Source organism: Eptesicus fuscus, chromosome 7, assembly GCF_027574615.1.
Source record: "Eptesicus fuscus isolate TK198812 chromosome 7, DD_ASM_mEF_20220401, whole genome shotgun sequence".
Taxonomy (NCBI): domain Eukaryota; kingdom Metazoa; phylum Chordata; class Mammalia; order Chiroptera; family Vespertilionidae; genus Eptesicus; species Eptesicus fuscus.
In genome coordinates this window covers 14,078,359-14,097,577 of record NC_072479.1, presented here as the reverse complement: position 1 = coordinate 14,097,577, position 19,219 = coordinate 14,078,359, and the positions used below count along the sequence as shown (strand labels likewise).

At 41.3% G+C, this 19,219-nt stretch overlaps 1 protein-coding gene and 1 non-coding gene across 2 annotated transcripts in view; one reads left to right on the top strand and one right to left on the bottom strand.

The window, feature by feature from the left end:
• Positions 1-19,219, bottom strand: part of SPATA13 (spermatogenesis associated 13) — a 96,344-nt gene that overhangs the window by 30,867 nt on the left and 46,258 nt on the right. The window lies entirely within an intron of this gene.
• On the top strand, positions 10,450-10,563 carry LOC114227008 (U4atac minor spliceosomal RNA). The gene has a single exon (XR_003613095.2). It is a non-coding gene; the product is annotated as a U4atac minor spliceosomal RNA (small nuclear RNA).

The following is a 19,219-nucleotide window of genomic DNA, read 5'->3' as shown; positions in this document are numbered from 1 at the left end:
GAAATGGCAAACGCAGGCAGAAGGCAGGCAGCTGGTACTCAGGGCCACGAGCAGCTTTCACAAGGCCATTGCTGTCTGGGCTGAAGCTAAGAGCCCACACCCTGATCACCACGGGGACTCTCAAGCCATGGCGATACACAGAGGGAACGAACTGGTCATAGGAGAGCGACCTTCAATGGCAAACATGCTACACCACTTCCAGGACCATTCCTCTTCAATGGTTCCCAAACTCCCAGGGCCGATGGCCTCCAATCACATGGGGCACGTTTAGAAAAATAAAGATTCCTGCCTTCGATGGACACGGGAATTAGGTTCTCGAGGGGAGTGGGGAGGCGAGGGGAGGGGAGCTGAAGGGAGGGAAGGAGAGGAGAGGGGAGGGGAGGAGAGGAAGTTTGCTGAGAATGTATTTTCAAAAGCTCTCCCAGGATTCTGATGCCTGGCTAAGCAAGGGAACTTAAGACTACACTTAAACCTACCTGCTCAATTACATTCTAGGACATCTTCATTTTTTTGCCTGTCCCTGCAGCAAGCCACAAGTTGGAAGGCAATGGATACTGATCTCATTGGCTGAAAACCTCTGCTTTAGCTGCGCCTGTGCCACTGAGTTCCCAGTATTAACAAAAAGGACAAAATCCTTTTGTCCATGCTACCTCTCCACCTGGAGCCACTTTCCCACCCCAAACAGGTGATCAAATTCCGACTCCCCCTCCCAGTCTAGCCATCACTTCTTAAGATAGGATCCGAGATTTCTCGGCTCTCCTCCGTTATTACCCGATCCTCTGTGGTCATGATCTGTTTTTAATGTCCTAGAAGCATGTTGGACTTACCTCTTTAAAAATATTTACCACAATTATGTTGCTATTATATGTAAGCTGTTGAACTAAAATATTCTCACTAGCTGTTTATGTGTCTAACTCCTAATATCCAACCCCAATGCTGATGCTCTCAGGGATAAGAACTTGCGTGTCAGTCAGGGTTAGTTGGCTGAATTAGAGAGTGAAACATCTTTTACTCTAGAATTTAAATGGACACTGTCAGGAAAGTCACGATCATGCCTAATCTAGACTTCCAAATCACTTTGCATACAGTACTTTTGAATCTTTTCCTAGAAGTGGACTTGCTAACCTTCACTGATAACTTGTCTCGTGTCTAAGGGCCTCCTGGACATAATTCCCTCCATCTGTGCTCACCTTAGGGTCGCTGCTGACTTCTGCTGCCCAAAGCAGTGAGAGGAGTAAGTTATCTCCTGACTGAGCTTAATTTACATCAAGCCTGAAAATGTGTTTTGTTTCTATAAATGGTTTAGTGAGTTTTATTTTAAATTACCTATGAATAATTTTCCCTCTTTTCAAGTTAAAGCCAAAACTTGTCCTAGAGTTGTGTCATATAGGCCTGTAAAATGGGTTCAGGGCCTTGGAAAGGCAGGAGGGTCTGGGCCATGAGCCCTGGTCAGTCATCCACCCCCAGTCTTCCCTCCACTATCTCCTGGGAGCACAATGGCTTGAGGGCCCTCAGTCAGTAGCTCAGCTTCCTCCTATTCTGGAATTTTGCTGTCATTTCCATTTTTTAAAAATTCCTCACTAGAAGATACGTTTCCATAGATTTTTAGAGAGAGAGGAAGGGCGAGGGAGAGAGGGAGAGGGATGTAGGAGAAGGGAGAGGGAGGGAGGAAGGGAGAGAGAAACATCGATGGGTTGCTTGCTTCCCATATTCACCCTGACCAGGGATTGAACCCACAAACTGGGCATGTGCCCTGACCGGGAATCGAACCCATGACCCTTCGGTGCATGGGATGATGCTCCAACCAAACTAGCCACACCAGCCAGGGCTCATTTCTATTTTAATACACGTACGCCTAGTCTCAGGAACAGACTGAACCGGTCTTCCAAGTCGGAGAAGCAGTGAGCTCCTTTCTCACAGCCAGGCTCATCAAGGGAACAGAGCCACTTACGATGGCAGGGCCTGAGCACAGGAGCCCTGATGGTACTGGTGAGGGGGAGCGTGCACAGCTTTGCACAGCAGCTTCTGACATGTTGGGTCTCCAGCTCCGAGATCATACCACTCAGAGCCAGAGGCTAGGCCAGCCTTCCCTCGGCCTGTGCCCAAGTGTGGAAAGAACGGGAATCATGCCCTGGGAGTGAAGGAATGCTGGGGGAGGAGCAGAAGGATGGCGGGGCTACCATCACTGATCGCCTGGCCGCCTCTGCTCACCTCCGCACTGGCTTTGCTCACTTGGCTGGAATAAACACAGCTACACCGATCAGACTCAAGATGAGCCCACACTCCTCCATGACACTGGGAGCCATGATGGGCACTGGGACCATATACCCAGTTACTCAAGTCCACAAGCACAGCTACTCTGTAAGCAGGCTTATGTTCTGCATGCAGACATCACTGGGCAACTTTGTTCTCTTTTTCTAACTTTTGGTTAGTGAAATGGAGTACATGTTGGTCTTGTTTTTAATCTGCCATATATAGAAGCCATAACCACATCCCTGTCTGTTCTCAGCCAGCACAGAAAACCAATCAAAACAAGGAAGAAGCACAAACTACCAACTGGACTGCTCTGGCAAGGCCCAGGCTGCCTTCAAGCTGTCAGCTACAGTTCTCATGCACTCAGTGAGTTATTGGCATTGATTTAAGGCAAAAACAGAGGCAAGACTCTTTAAAGCATATATTGTACCCATGTGCAGCAGTCAGCTAAAGTTCTTTCAGTGAAGTATTTTTTCTTACTTCTTTTTAAGAACATGGATTGCAATTTACAATTCCCTAGTGTGAGGAGAGTACCACATTTCTTTCACATTTAAATAGAAACTAGTATAAATGACAATACTCACAAAAATATTGCGGAAACCATGGAATAAATGAATAATGGGCAATGTCATTTTTGAAAACAGTATTTCTCAAAAATCAATCCACAGCCATAAACCTTACCCACCCCAGATTAGCAAGGCACATTTTTACAGAATCCGACAGTAAACACTTGTACAAAGAAATTCCATGTAACAGAAGCAAAATCCAGCACAATAAAAGCCAGATCCATTATTGATTCTTATTATTCTCTATATCCTTCTAACTGCTCTGCCATAAACAAAATCAATGTCTTTGCTTTACTATGTCTACAACTAAAACTATGCTCGGGACACGGAACTAGGACAAATGAGCTTTCACACACGCACGCATTTGACAAGCAGCAGCAAAGGCAGATAGCACTGCAACTCAGAAAGGAAAGAGTCAAATCAACAACAAAACAATTCTTTCTCTGCATACATACCCATGTGAAGGCTTTCCAAACTCCAAAATCTTGCTATTTCCCCTCTAGCTACCATCCTTCTTCTTGAAAAACAGCTTCACTCGGAGCAGGTCTGGGGTATGACTGAGCATCCCAAGAAGCTCACAGGCTCTCGCTCCGGAACTGCAGAAATTGCTTATTCACAGCTTTGACGCTGGCTCCCTGTGACCACGCCAGCCAGAGCCTGCTGAGCGCTCACCGCTCAGCAACTCCGAGGCTGGCGGCTCCAGACATCTCCGGATGCCAGGGAGGAAATTCTAAACTAAGGCAAACCTGCACATGCCAAACCCACACACTCTCACAGCGTATCAGGTGCAGTCAACAACCCTCCGTGAAGGTGGAAAGAATGCGTTTGCTGCTTTTCGTTACAATTCCAAAGCCCCAGTTAGATTTTCAGAGAGCTTTTAAAAAGGTATCTGTTTACTGGAGAAAAATAGCAGGGAGGTTGCTAAGTTCAAAAACGGAGTTGGGATTGCACACTATGTATGGCATGACAAAAATCTGAGTTATGATAGTGCATTATGTTAACTGTTAATTTATGAAATCACTTTAAAAGAGGAATTTTGTTTAAAAATATATATGTGAATGTGTACCTTTTACTATGTGAAAATGATAGGTATGTCATTTACCATATAAAGTATATATAGGGTATCCCCCCAAAATGTATGCACACACTTTGAATAATTATAAAGCAGTGTTTATTAAAATACATTTCATTTTCAAAACTGAGCTATCAGCTTTCGAAGTGTGTATACATTTTTGGCGCGACACCCTGTATGCTCTATAATGAAGAAATTGTTTTTGCTTTTTTTCCTAAAATAAGTTTTCTCCAGATAACATGGATTATTTATTTCCTTTACACTTTTTGGCATTTTCCAAGTTATCTACAATGAGCAAGTCTTTATGTTGTAAAACAATTGTTAACAAACTGTGTTTCCTTCAATTTGTTCTTAACAGGAACTTTGCGAACAATGAGATAATATATGCAAAGTAGAGATCACATGGTCATCCCTCAATAAATGTTGATTTAAAAAAAGATAGTGCTGATTAGGAAATGCATCTTTACTGTGATGGGCTGTGGAGTGAGTCAGACCAGCTAGGTTCAAAATCCACTCTACCACAACTACTTAAGGGAAAGTTTCCAAATCTCTAGGTAGCTGTTTCCAATCTGTAGAATGACCAATGGCACTTATTGGGTTATTGAGAACATATTACCAAGTATTTAGGACAATATTGACACTTCATTAGGGATTATTAAATGTTACCAATCAAGCTGCTGCTACTCTGAAAAACCCATGGTCCATAATATGTGTAAATTTCCACAAAATTCACAGCGTGAACTCAGTAGGCAAAGCTATTATTAGTTATCATATCTATGTTGACAAGGTGCTATATTGTAAGCTTTCTTACCATCAAATATTTGTGGCTATTTCTATTGACTGGGTGCATCCCACCCTTCAACCCAGCTGAGGGAGGTTTTCTGGGGAACTCAGGGCTTCAGCAATCTACAACAAATGTGTGCGCATGCACACAATCATTCGCAAAACCAGACTGCCTTCAAATCTTCCCTTCGCAACTATTTTTTTTAAAAGTACTTCAAAGAGCCACATTTTTTAAATGGTTAGTAGATCATCTGATAGGAGCATATCTATTCTCAATAAAGGTGGTGCTTAATTAAAGTATCTATGGCGCAGCTCCTCAGACTGTGGTCACAGATCAGCAGCACTGGCAGGGCCTGGGAGCTAGTTAGAAGTGAAGGTTCTCAAGCCACACCTGGGCCCCTGGAATCGAGGCTGCATTTCAATATGATCTAGGGCATGCAAATGCACCTTCAGGTTTGAGAAGTGTTGTTCTAGGAAAGTCAAGAAACTCTTTGCTCTGAGGCAACATCCTGAATGCTGCTAAGCGTTTTCATCAAGTCAAAAGCTAATGAAGACAGTGGAATGAATGGGAAGAATTCAGGATGAAGAGGTGAAGTGCTGAACATTGAGATACAAAGCAGTGGAAAGTGGGAATTAATTGTGATGGGTATCCTTTCTAACAAAGCTTAAATTCCAACACGAGGCAAATAAAACCCACAGTGTTTTCTTTTGCTTGCTTTCTCCTCCTCCTCCTCCTCCTTTTTGGTTAAAATTGCAAGTTCTCACAAAGAAAAAAAATCCCTTTGCCACATTTCCTTAGTATCACCTCAACGGTTTGTTTGCTTTTTTCACTTTTCACTAGCAGCTGTTACAGCAGAACAGCTTTTGTCTCCCAAGGACTTTTTCTAAATCCAGAGATGGGGTCAGGGCACTAGAGTAAGATCCTTTGGATTTTAAGATCTTAAAAAGAAGGCATTCACTAAATAAACGTACTTTACAGTACACCTAAAACAAAATAAAGATAAAAAGTGGAAAAGTAAATACACAAAAACTGTATTTAAATGAGGCATCTTCTCAAAGGATGTTGACCCAATAACCCTTCTAAGATATTTCGGAAGAAGCTACAAAGGTTTGACTTTTAGCTTTTAAGTGATTAGTGCCAACAAAAATTCGTAAGCATGGTTGAAGTCTTAAACCCCACCCCTCCAACATATGCACTAATCTCTTCTCCTTGGATAAGATACCAACCGCTCTACTACCCAGATAGGACTGGGAAGTCACAATCATTGGTTACTGGCAACACTGAAAGAATTAAGCAAAGGCATCAATCCCAAAGGAGAGTGGAGAAACCCAAATTATAGATTAATACCAAATATCTAGAAATCAGACAAGATAAAAATTAAAAACAAATAGATGTTATGATCATTTTTACTCTGTAGGTACAGAAATTATTCTATAGATATAGAAATTTTCAGCAAAGTGGCCCTGAAACTTATATATGTTTACATACATACATATGGAAAGAAATGCCCTAAAACTGTCAGGGAGTTAAGTTAGTAATGGTGCCTCAAACACAAACCACCGGACTTCTCTCTCCAGGACTGCTTCTTGAGATTGACTAGGTAGTCATTAAAATTCCATTTAGCTCCAAATTTCTGTTACTGTCTTATTTTAAGTACAATGTGGTATGGAATTTTTCATATGATCACTTTGCTACTTTATGTAGAAAGATCCCTAGCATTGGTTATCTGCTCATCAACCAAAGTTTCCCAGCTGCCAATGCTTCACACCAAAGCAGTAACCTCTCTGTGTGGTATAGAGGTGTCCTTAACCTATGAACAGCTTAGGAACTTTATGTCCCCACTAGGTTTCGTCACAGCCTCACTGCCAAGAGCTACAGGACAGGCACAGGATAGCAGGAATAATCCTACTCTTCGGCACAGCACTACTGTCAATTTTAGAAAATGGGCTTAAGGACAGATACCACATCAGCCAAGAACCAAGGTCCCCCCTTACCCTTGGCTGGACTGAGCCCCAGTCCAAGTTCCCATATACGTCATGACTACCCAGAATCAAGAATTACATAGCAAGGGTTTTATGTACATTCATGTGCTGCCCCATGGCCAACAGGGGGCTGGAATGGGAGATCCCTTAACAGGACTTGGCCATAGGTATTCAGACCAAAGCTCCCTTGTTCATTAGCATAAATAATTGTGTATGCAGAGCAATACCTTTTTTCCTGAATGGATTAAAGACAAGCATTATTAATTTACAGGTCACAATTATATTATTTTCCAGAAAAAATATAAGAGACACTTAGCATAACATACAACATTTTCTAGCACACAATGATGTTCAACTGCACCCAGTTTCAGAATACTGCCTACTCATGTATGGGCAAGGCAGGCTCCACTTAGGTCTTTTTTTTTTTTTAATATATTTTTATTGATTTCAGAAGGGAGAGGGTGAGAGAATCATTGATTGGATGCCTCCTGCAAACCCCCCCCCTTCCCGCCACACACACACACACACACACACACACACACACACACACACACACACTGGGGATTGAGCCACAACCTGGGCATGTGCCCTGACGGGGAATCGAACCATGACCTTCTGGTTCATAGGTGGATGCTCAACTACTGAGCCCACCAGCTGGGCAGGCTCCACTTATGTCTTACTGAAACCTCAGTCAGCAGCCAGGCGCCTTACCACAAAGGGGAAGGCCCAATCACAGAGCACACAGGAAATGGGGCAGGGTTACAAGGACATGCTGTGTGAGGACCATGCAGTGTGCACTTAAAGCCAGAGGATGAATGTGTGCCTCTCTTTGTATCTTCAAAGGTATTTCTTTCAACCCGGGGTTATGTGAACATGAACACAGAAAATAATGGAAAATGTGTTCTCACTGACTTCAGTGCACCCTACCATCATTTTTACACCTTCTCCGTGCCCCAACCACCCTAAAAATGACGCCAGAAAAGACACTCTTCCTGGGCACTGACTAGAACTTTTAGATAAATTCAAAAGCAAATACAAAGTCATCTTTTAAAAGACAGGTGCCGCCATAATTATAGGACCACTGCTTTTCCTGCCCTCTGGGCGCACACGCGGCTCTGTCGCCCTCAAGGCCTAGAACGCAGTTCACCTTTCCTGTATCCATTTGTCTTTGGGTCCTTAGGACTGAGCATATTTCAAACATAACAAGAACAAAATGGGTATTAGATGAGTTTCACTTTTCTTTGTTTTAATAAAAGGCAATTGTTAAGGTGTGATCTTTGTAAAAACGAGATATAACTGACATATAACTATAGTTTCAGGAAGGCATCTTCTTTAAAACTGCCAAACAAGTATACTTTTTGCAGATAGGTGGAATAATTTTGTGGTTTGTGATAGAAAAACACAGCACCTCAACGACAGTGAATGGAAACCAATCTGGGCTTTCGAGCCAGTCTGACCTGGTTGGGACGCCAGCTGCACTACTGTGACTTAAATCTTGCTTAGCAGAGAGAGGAAATTTACTGCACATTTTTAAGTCTTGGATTCCTCGTTTGTAAGACAAGTAAGATGTACAGAGTACGGGCACTTGGTGGTTGTTTGCCAGTTGTTTAGATCTCTTGCTCTCCTTCCTCTGACTTTTAAAATCAAATTTCTGGAATGTAGTATTAGACGCATGATATTTTGAAGACTCTAGTAGTTTAGAAAGATAAGAACAAATACAAGTTTTAGAACTGAGAATGTTTTAACTGTTAGAAGATAATAATGTCAAGACTTTGCTGGAAAATGCTCAATATTTTATTTGTAATACTTGTTTCTATATATGGAACCCTTCCTAATTTCTAAATTCCTGACTATGGGATTCACACTCGTCTCAACAGCACAGTCAGAAGGAAGTGATTTTAATGTGCACAGTGTTTGCAGTTAGGAAAACATTTTTACCAAAGTACTTGCCTAAAGACAAGCTAACTGAATTATCTTGTTTTACAAATAAATATGGCCAATGACGCCACTGCTTCTTGGTATCCTACCTAATAAAATAGTAATATGCAAATTGACCGCACCTTAGCTACGCCCAAGCCACGTCCACCAGGCAAAGCCACGCCCACCAGCTAATCAGGGCGAGTATGCAAATTACCCAACAAAGATGGTGGTTAATTTGCATATGCTGAGGGAGGGAGGAGTGAAGACTGAAGACAACTTAGAAGGAAGAGGGAGGAAAAGCAGAAAGCAAGGTGGCTGCCAGAGGAAAAACCAGGGCAGAGCGGAGCGGGGCAGGGCGGGGCGGGCAGCAGTGGATGCAACGGCGGCGGCAGCGGCAGCGCACACGGCTGCAGCAGCTGCTTGCAGGATTCTTCCTGCAAATGGGCTACTAGTTAGAGTATAAAGGGAGATGGGAAAGGGAGAAGAGAAACTATTCGGTCAGACCCACGATATCCGAACCTGACAATCAAAGCATTATGTCACCAATACTTCAACCAGCTTTCCCAAGAATTCTGTTACTATCACTCTCAACAGGGTGTAAGTTCTGATTTCCTATTTTCTCTGATTCATTACTGAAAGAAAACGTTTGAAAATCAAATGCAGAGCTCTGGCTGGTGTTTATAATGGTTAGAGCATCATCAGCCCACACACCAAAGGGTTGCAGGTTCAATCCCTGGCCACGGTCGGGGCACATGTAGGAGACAACCAATTGATGTGTCTCTCTCTGCTTCTCTCTCTCTCTCACTCCCTTTATCTATCTTTCTACCTACCTCCCTCCTTTCCACTCTCTCTGGAAAAAATATCCTCAGGTGAAGATGAACAAAAAAAGAAAGAAAATCAAATGCAGAAAGAGATAATCCAAGCATAAGAGATCAGACAAGAAGGTTTTATGTTGTGTTTAAAATAATTTCAAAAACATTTTGGGTCAAGAGAATCAACAGAAAAGATTCAGTTGAAAATTTCCCCCTCTAATAACCTCAGTGTATGCATTTTAAATCTGTTTAACCTATATTGGGATAATAACACAATAATAATAGAATATTGTTCTATATACACTCCTGGTGCCCTATGGCTTTTTACTCATTAGATTAAGTGACTCACCTATGATTAAAATGGTTAGTGTAGTTAAATAAATAACTCAGTACTCTGGCTGTAAACATGGCTCACTGCTCACCACTGCCCTTGCTCCCTGTGTAATTAATGCTTCCATTTAGTTCTTTGTAGTAATGGCAGCTAATATTTACTGCACGCTTACTGTGTACCAGGTCGTTCTCACTTATCTGTGGGTGTATAACATAATATCTCCTAGGACAAAAGAGAACCTTGAGACTTTCAGGTTAAGTAACTTACCCAAAGTCACAGAGCTAGTCAGGAGAAGACTGGGATTTAATTGTGTTTTTTTGACCCAAAGGTCTGCTAATAACAGAATTAACTTTCTTAACAGTAACTGGAATAGAACAATGCCAGAATCATTGTATGAGTCCCCTTCCTTGTCTAACTCATTAGGTCTAGCAATCAAGTATTCTTAACGTATTATTCTACTGATCATACTAAGGAAAAAACAGAAATATGTTCTGAACTGTTTTTAACTGAACTATCAATAAATTTGTTGTTTCCAACAAATTAGAAGTAGGATCAACAACAAAAAATACTAAGGCAAAGGAGAAAAACCCGTGGGAAGTTAGGGGGGAATAATTAACAAGGGAACTTATATGCATATAAGCATAGCCCATGGACAAAGACGATAGAGTGGTGAAGGCCTGGGAGGGGCGGGTGCAGGGTGGAGGGGATCAATGGGGGAAAAAAAAATCAGCCATCCTCATCTTGGGGTTGTGCTACTGTCCAATGAACGTCTAGTGAGGATAGTACTGCTAACGCCTAAAGAAAACAAATCAAACAAAGGGGACATCTGTAATACTTTCAACAATAAAGATAAATTAAACAAAAAAGGGGGAAAAAACCTTTCTTTGTTTTGACTAAGTAAAAGCTAAACCTAAAGTGTTTTTAATAACTTTATTAATTTTGTTGCAAGACTTTTCAAAAAATGTGCTCCAGTAATTTCTTATAATTCAATTTACTTAATTTTTAAAAATCGAAGTTGAAATGGCATAAACACTTACTAGGTTTAAATTCCCCCCACTTCCTAAATGTTGGGATATTACATCATCAAGGAATAGAACTTTCTGATATATACGTAACATTACTGCTTCTTTCAAATTTATTTAGTAAAGGCCCAGCTGGTGTAGCTCAGTGGTTGAGCATCGACCCATGAACCAAGAGGTCATGGTTTGATTCCAGGTCAGGGCACATGCCTGGGTTGTGGGCTTGATCCTCAGTAAGGGACATGCAGGAGACAGCTAATTCTCATCACTGATGTTTCTATCTCTCTCTCCCTCTCCCTTACTCTTTCTAAAATCAATAAAAACATATTAAAAATATTTAGTAAAATTAACACACAATCATGTTGAGCTTTCAGATATAGTAAAATAAATACAAAATAAATGTTTTTAATATTCCAACCAAAAATAACATTTTTATTTAGTTCTAGATTGTATGGGAAATGTTCCGCTATAAAACTCAGAAAACCAACACAGCTAAGCAAAATAGACACCTCTATACTAAAACTACTGTCCCAACTTCCCCCATGACCGTGTAGCCACCCTCTCATTGCATGCTGGCTCTGCCCTCATGGTGAACTGCAACTGCTTTGGTCGAGATCAGCACACTCCTGGCTGCTAAATCCAATAGTATTTTTCAAGCAGTAAGTATCTAACTTGACTGGTTACATCTGACATTATCAACCATTCCCTCTCTGAAGCCTGGCTTCCTCTGACATCTGGGACACTACTCACTTGGCCTGGCCATTCCTTCTCTATCTCTTTGTGGATTTCTTTTCCTTTAATGGTCCCCCAAAACTGTTGATCCTCTTCTCATCTTTTACATACACGCAGGATGGTAACATTCCTTCCTAGAGCTTTAAGAACAACCATCTATTTGCTGATGTCTCTTCACCTCTAGTCTGGGTCTCCCTCCTCAAGTTAGACCCTTATGATTACGGGTGTGGTGATAATACCTCCATCTAGCTGTCCCACCTAGATTTCATTTAATTTTTAAAAATCAAAGTTGAAATGGCATCAACACTTAGGATTAAATTGCCCTTACCTCCTAAATGTTGGGATATTACATCATCACTCCAATTTTACATGCTTGGAATGGGACTGAGTCCCCCTTTTGTGTTCTCCTCTTCTATGCTTCCTAAAACTCAGGTATCTGGGTAGGAGCACCCAAAATATCTAGACAATCAGCTCGACCTCCAAGTTTTCATTTCCCTAGTACTACTGTCACGTTCTTAGTTCAGGGCTCTCTCTCCTTGATTAAGCAACCGACTCCTCCTGTCTCCTGGAAATCTCACTCCATTTAAAACCCTCTGTGGTTCCTGGTTACCCCCAAGATAAAGTCCCCTTAACGGGAGGCCCTGAATGGGCAGTCTCCTTCTTACCTCTCTCAGTGGGATCTCTAGTCCAGACTCACCTCTCAACCTTTCAATCCTTCCCCTCATCTTCATCCTGCTTTAGCCACCTGCAGCAGAGGTGCAGACAGACTATCTACAACTCCTAAATCAGAAAAAATGACACATGCACTTGTGCCATTAAACTTAAAAATATAACAGTGCAATTAATTCATCTTTGCTTTCATACAGGACCAGAGCTCTTCGTGTATGATCATCTAACTGGAATTTTGCCTTCTCTCTTACGCAGGCCACACCCAGAATGTATCAAGCATGAGTTTCAGTTCTAGCTTCTTTAAAATATAGTACTAATCACAAACAGTGTAAAGCATTCTGAGTACAGATTCTTTGATTTTTCCAATTTTTGTAGCTCTTAATTCTCATCTAATTTGACAGAAAATACTTTTTTTAGCAATTCACTTTTATTGAATCTCTCCAAGTGTTCAATTTAGTTTTCATAGACATGAGTCTCTTTTTAGTCTTACTTTTACATTTAATTTGTTTATATAGCTAATAAGCTTCATAGTTATAATAAATACAACTGCCATAATCAGGTTTGGGGTCATGCCCTCACCATTGACTCTGGATAAGGATATAACTCCATCGATGAGAGCAGCAGCCAGTGAGTAGCCTACTGAAGCAGGCACTCGGCTGGCCTTGGCTTCAGTCTGCACATGGAGGATGTCTTTCATCTGATAAGCGTGTGGATGGGCTAACACGGTTTCTGTTGGGCTATCTTACCTTCGGTTTCTCAAATGTGCTCTCCTTTCTATGGTTTTTGCCCTTTGCATACGCTCTTCCCTTCAGCCTGGAATATACCCTCCCTACCAACAAATGGAATCTAATTCCTATTCATCCTTCAAGTCTCGACAGTGAGGTCCAGGAAGTCTTGGGATCCCGCAGATCTGATTTGCCTGCCCTCTGTATACACTTCACTCCTGCACTGTCATAATGGCTTTACATGTCTGTACACCAGACTGGAGATTCAAATGGGCACATGTATATATTATACAGCATCATATATATTTGTTACATGAATCAGCACAGATGAGGTATCGCCTAGACCAGTGGTCGGCAAACTCATTAGTCAACAGGGCCAAATATCAACAGTACAACGATTGAAATTTCTTTTGAGAGCCAAAAACCGACTTCTGCACCTGGGCCACGAAGTTTCAATCGCACTGTCTGTGCGCGCCCGCACGTGGTATTTTGTGGAAGAGCCATACTCAAGGGGCCAAAGAGCCGCATGTGGCTCGCGAGCCGCAGTTTGCCGACCACTGGCCTAGACCTAAAGGCACATTAAAGGAAGGTTTCAGAATCCTAGGAGCATTTCCTAAAATATCACTGTTTATGTCCTAATGTCCTATATCACCTCCCAGTGGTAGGACTGACTTCATAATACGGTTGAATAAACTTGCTTTTAAAACCAATACTAGGTTCCTAAGTGGGGGAAAGTAAATAAACACATGCTTAGGAAATACTTTTCGTTTTTTAAAATATATTTTTATTAATTTCAGAGAAAAAGGGAGAGGGAGAGAGAGAAACATCAATGATGAGAGAGAATCATTGATCTGCTGCCTCCTGCACGCCCTACACTGGGGATTGAGCCCACAACCCGGGCATGTGCCCTGACCGGAATCAAACCTGTGACCTCCTGGTTCATAGGTCGCTGCTCAACCACTTACCCACACCAGCTGGACAGGAAATATTTTCCATTTATGAAAAAGTTCATTTCAATAGATAATCAAGTTGAAAGGGAAGTTGTAGACATGGAAAGAATGTCACTTCTGAGTGATATCTCCAAATTGCACTTTGAAATTACTGGGCTTTAAAGACTACCTTAGACACTTTTTCTCCCCCCACTTTAGACAAACCAACCTTAAATCTGTACCAGATTAAAGCAAGCAAGGTCTGTGGCCATCGTGGGGGTGGCGCTCTGGGGACAGCAGATGCTGTGGCTCAGTGTGCACAGCCACGTGGACTGAGGCCACCTCACGCCAGCTGGAGGTTTCCCTAGGCTGGCCACGAGGGACACAGATGGCAGCTGCGCTTGCCTCGGTTTAAGGAGGGCCCTTCTACGATCCCACAAGAGGCTGCCCCACCCCGACATTTCTGCTGGGTATTTTCAGGTCACTGGTTCAGCAAGGAAACTCCCAGTGCTCCCACAGTTCATCTGGCCAATCACCTGCTAGGCAAACCTCCGAGGGGACGCTCCTAGGAGGAGAGGTCACAGATGGGGCTGACCAAGCTTTAAGACACTGGGCAGAAGCCAATGCCTACAGGCAAATTGCAGATGTTTATCAAAATTATAGCCAAACTGTAATGGCCAAATGGGTCCATTCCAAAAGCTGATAACTGAGCAAACAAGGATATGCTCTAGCTTTCATCTCCTGGCCTGGATGGACACATACAGCAATGTTAGCTACGGGGAAGCCGTGAGTTTTTCAGTGGTGGACACTTACCAGCACCCTTTTCAGTTAAATGTTTCTCTAAAAAACAGTCCCCAATTTGTTCTTGTGGCAAAGAAAACGTGCAGTAGGTTGGATTTCTTATCACTAAGTAATTTATTTTGGAAATATCTAAGGTATCTTAGCTCTAATATGTCTCTTTCACTTTGTATTCTAAGTGGTAGACCCTGGTTAGATCAGTGACCAATTTGCGTGCAGTCTGTAATTTTTTTCACTTGTTTTCTTATTGACAGCAGAACCAGAAATTTTAAAATCTCAGAGTCAGTTTTCAAAATAGTTCCTCCCTCACCAATCATTGGCCAGCTCCCTATATGCTTTTCAGATAGACTGGCAAGCATATCCTTTGGGTCATTCTATCCTTTGTAGATAAGATGTGCCTTTAAGGACTGGATTTTTTTTTTTTTTTTTGGTTGTTTCCTAATGAAAGATGTAGATTGAGAATTTTATAATCTCTTTGTTAGCACTTAAATAATTACATAATCCTGCTGAAAACCAAGTGATTCTGGCCCAGGTCACCAGAGGGCTAGACTGGCTTAATTTGATTCTCTTTCCTAGCTTGTAAAACGTGATTGCCAGTTATAAAAATACTCATGGGGATGTAAAGTACAGCATAGGGAATACAGTCAACAGTACTGTAATAACTATGTATGTTGTCAGGCGAGTACTAGACTTATTGGGGTGATCACCTCAGAAGTTATATAGATGTCTAATCACTATGTTGTACACCTGAAACTAATTTGTATTGAATGTCAACTATAATTGAATAATTTAAAAAATTTAAAAAGTGACTATAGTCATAAGAAATTAAAAAGTAGAAAATTTAAAAACCAAGTCATGCAATAATTTGAGTAATTTAGAAATATTTTTAAAAGCCATAAAGAATCTATTTATGTCAACTTGTCATGTTTGTATCTCCTCAAAAAAGCATTTTCTGTTTTTATATTTAGTTGTTATTGTTAAACCTAATCTTGCTGTTTTCTCTCCTCTGTTGCCTGGCATTATTATAAAAATACTCGAATATAGTACTTCATGGTTAACTAAAGGCCTTTAAAAATGTAACAAATGATCATTTTTAAATGGCATACCTTACTCTACTGTCTTCAATGTCATGCTTTAGTCCTTTGCTTGTGACCCATAAAGATTACACTCAAGAAACTGATGAAACTGTTCTCCTTTCTGGGAGAAAATTCAGATGATCACTCAGTTTATATCACATTATGAACTGGTACACCTGGTAAATTGCTAATATTCACATTTCTACATTTTGAGAAAAATATACTAGGTGTATCAGTTAATAATTCGGACTTTGTAATCAAAGAAAACACGATAATTTCAAGAGAAACATCCAAAAGTGCTTTATTCAAAGTAATGTCCATCGCTAGCTATACATTTCACCCCCCCTTTCAGGTAATTTGTGGATACCACCCCAATAGAACTTTTGAGGCAAACCATTCAGAGACCCAATTTTCCACTTCTTCGTACGTTTTGAAGTGCTGCTCAGAAAGTGCGTGTGCCATCGATCAGAACAAGTGGTAATCTGAAGGAGCAAGGTCTGGTGAATACAGCAGATGGGTTAATACTTCCCAGGCAAGATCTTTTAACGTGTCTTTAAATGGTTTTGAAGTGTGTGATGGTGCATTATCATGAGGCAAAATTACTTTGCCGTGTCTTCTGGTCCATTCTGGTCATTTCATGAGCAAAGTGTGGTTCAAATTGATTATTTGTTGTTGGTAGCGATCAGTATTAATGTTTTCATCTGGTTTTAGAAGCTCATAATACACCACACCTTCCTGATCCCACCAAATGCAGAGCATTGTCTTCTTTCCAAAGCGATTTGGCCTTGCAGTCGATGTTGATGGTTGACCTGGATCAACCCATGATTTTGTGCATTTGAGATTCTCAAAAAAAATCCACTTTTCATCGCCAGTCACAATTCAATGCAAAAAAGACTTTCTTTTGTGCCGTTGAAGCAACATTTTACTGATGACTTTTCGGTTTTCCATTTGTCTTTTGTTCAGTTGATGTGGCACTCATTTTCCTTCCTTTAAAATCTTTCCCATTGCTTGTAAATGATCAGAAATTGTTTGCTGAGCAATGTTTAATCTTTCTGCAAGTTGTTTTTGAGTTTGACACGCATCTTCACCCAATAATGCTTGTAATTGTTGGTCTTCAAACTTTTTCGGTTGACCTGGACGTTCTCTGTCTTTCACATCGAAATCATCACTTTTAAAGCGTTTAAACCAGCGTTCACAAGTATCTTGAGATGGAGCATGTTCACCATAAGCTTCCTGAAGTATATGATAACTTTCAGCAGCACTGTTCTTCAAAATAAAGTAATGAATTAAAACTTCCAGCAAATGCTTTTTTTTTTTGGCATGAAATTCGACATTTTTAAGCGTAAAAATATCTATGATGTTAACACCTTCAGAAAATTTGACATATGAAGTTTTGAAGCTTGCTGTCGGTACAACAAAATAGCATACATATCAAATCGCATATATATCAACATATGTGTAACTCCATCTATTGAAAAAAATTCGCATCATTAACTGGTACACCTAGTAGTTGTATACATTTTCTGATCTGGAGATTTTTCAGAGCACTTGACCAGGGAGGAGGAAACTTATTTTCATTATTTTTAAATGCCTTTACTATGAAACATTTCAAACAAAAACAGAAACAGAGAAGTTATATAATGAACCTATAATTACCAATATTTTACCAACTTTTCCAACTATTTCCTAACTATTTTTTGGAGCATTTTAAAGCATATTTCACGTGTATCATTTCATACAAAAATATTTAGTATGCATCTATAACAAATAAGGACTTAAAATGTTACACTATCCCAACTAACAAAGTCAACAATTCCTTCACTGAGTACTGAGTTCATGTAAAAATTTCCCTAGTTAGCCCTAGCCCAGTGGTCGGCAAACTCATTAGTCAATAGAGCCAAATATCAACAGTACAACGATTGAAATTTCTTTTGAGAGCCAAACTTTTTAAACTTAAACTTCTTCTAACGCCACTTCTTCAAAATAGACTCGCCCAGGCCGTGGTATTTTGTGGAAGAGCCACACTCAAGGGGCCAAAGAGCCGCATGTGGCTCACGAGCCACAGTTTGCCGACCACTGGTCTAGGTGATACCTCATCTGTGCTGATTCATGTAACAAATATATATGGTGCTGCATAATATATACATGTGCCAGTTTGGCTCAGTAAATAGAGCATCGGCCTACGGACTGAAGGGTCCCAGGTTCGATTATGGTCAAGGGCACATACTTGGGTTGTGGGTTCGATCCCCAGTAGGGGGCGTGCAGTAGGCAGCCAATCAATGATTCTCTCTCATCACTGATGTTTCAATCTCTCTCTTCCTCTCCATTCCTCTCTGAAATCAATAAAAAAATATATTAAAAAAAATTTCCCCACTTGTCTCAAATGATCTTTTTACAGCTGATTTGTTATCAAAATCCAAATAAGGTTTGGATTTACCAAACATAACTTAGATTAAACCACATTTGTCCATTTGGGTGGCATCTACTAGAGGTTTTGCATTCACCACATGGACTCATGAAGCACCACCACTCATTCCGGCATTTCAATGGGATGTAAACCTGGACCCACTCTAAGGCAGCCGAGGGGCCAGCTCCCGGCATTTAGACAGGAAGAGTGTAGAGCCCGGGAGACAGAAAAGCTGGAGCTGGTCTACCGTGTACTCACCCTCCCCTGGCTTTACCTCCCCAATGATGGAAGTGGCAGCAATTTTTATAAGCAACGTACTGCTCCTCTCTGTAGTGAAGGGAAGCCAGTGAGAGGTGCTTCTGTTGCAATGAGGTCGAGGACCTCCGTGCGGGGGAGCATCTGCCACAGGAAAGTGGACATAGTTTCAGTAACTGGGCAGCAGAGCCAGCTCCTTCACTGGGATGGTCTGACCCATGTGACCTTGGCTGTGCTTAACTTATCACAGGGTACCTAGGAACAAAACTTACAAGTAACTTCACTAAGGTATTACTTGATTCTTGTAGTAGGACATCTCTAAATCTGGTGAGGAGAAGTCTGACACAAACCACCATGGTAGAGAATCAAGGGCCCTCACGCAGCTCCCAGATCTAAGTCGGTTCCCAGACCTATGTCTCCTTGGGGTAGATATTGCACTATTCCAACTTTCTTCTAGCCAGCCCTCCCGAAAGGGACCTTCCACCCTTTACCTGGTAACTGTCCCCCAGGAGAGGGAAATCCCACTAGTGAAATCTAAGCAATGCTCTTCCTGATGCTTTCTGACGGGAGGAGAGATGGCCCCACAAGGGATTTAGCTTGTGTGGATTCATGGGTAGGAGCAAATGGCTTTGAGGAATTTGGAAAGAACAAAATGGAAATGGACTGGTCTGGGGAAGGAGTGTGATTAGATATATCAGAATACATTCAAAGCATGAGAAAATGTCCATGCAAATGCCCAATTGTGACCCATGTGAATCCTATTGCAAAAGGGGCTGTTGAATAATTGTGTGGACATTATGTCCCACTTTGTAAATGTCAATCCTTGTTCCTAGTCATTTTCATGCTCACTCAATGGGTTTAAAAAAATGGCCATAGTGGCAGAAATGGA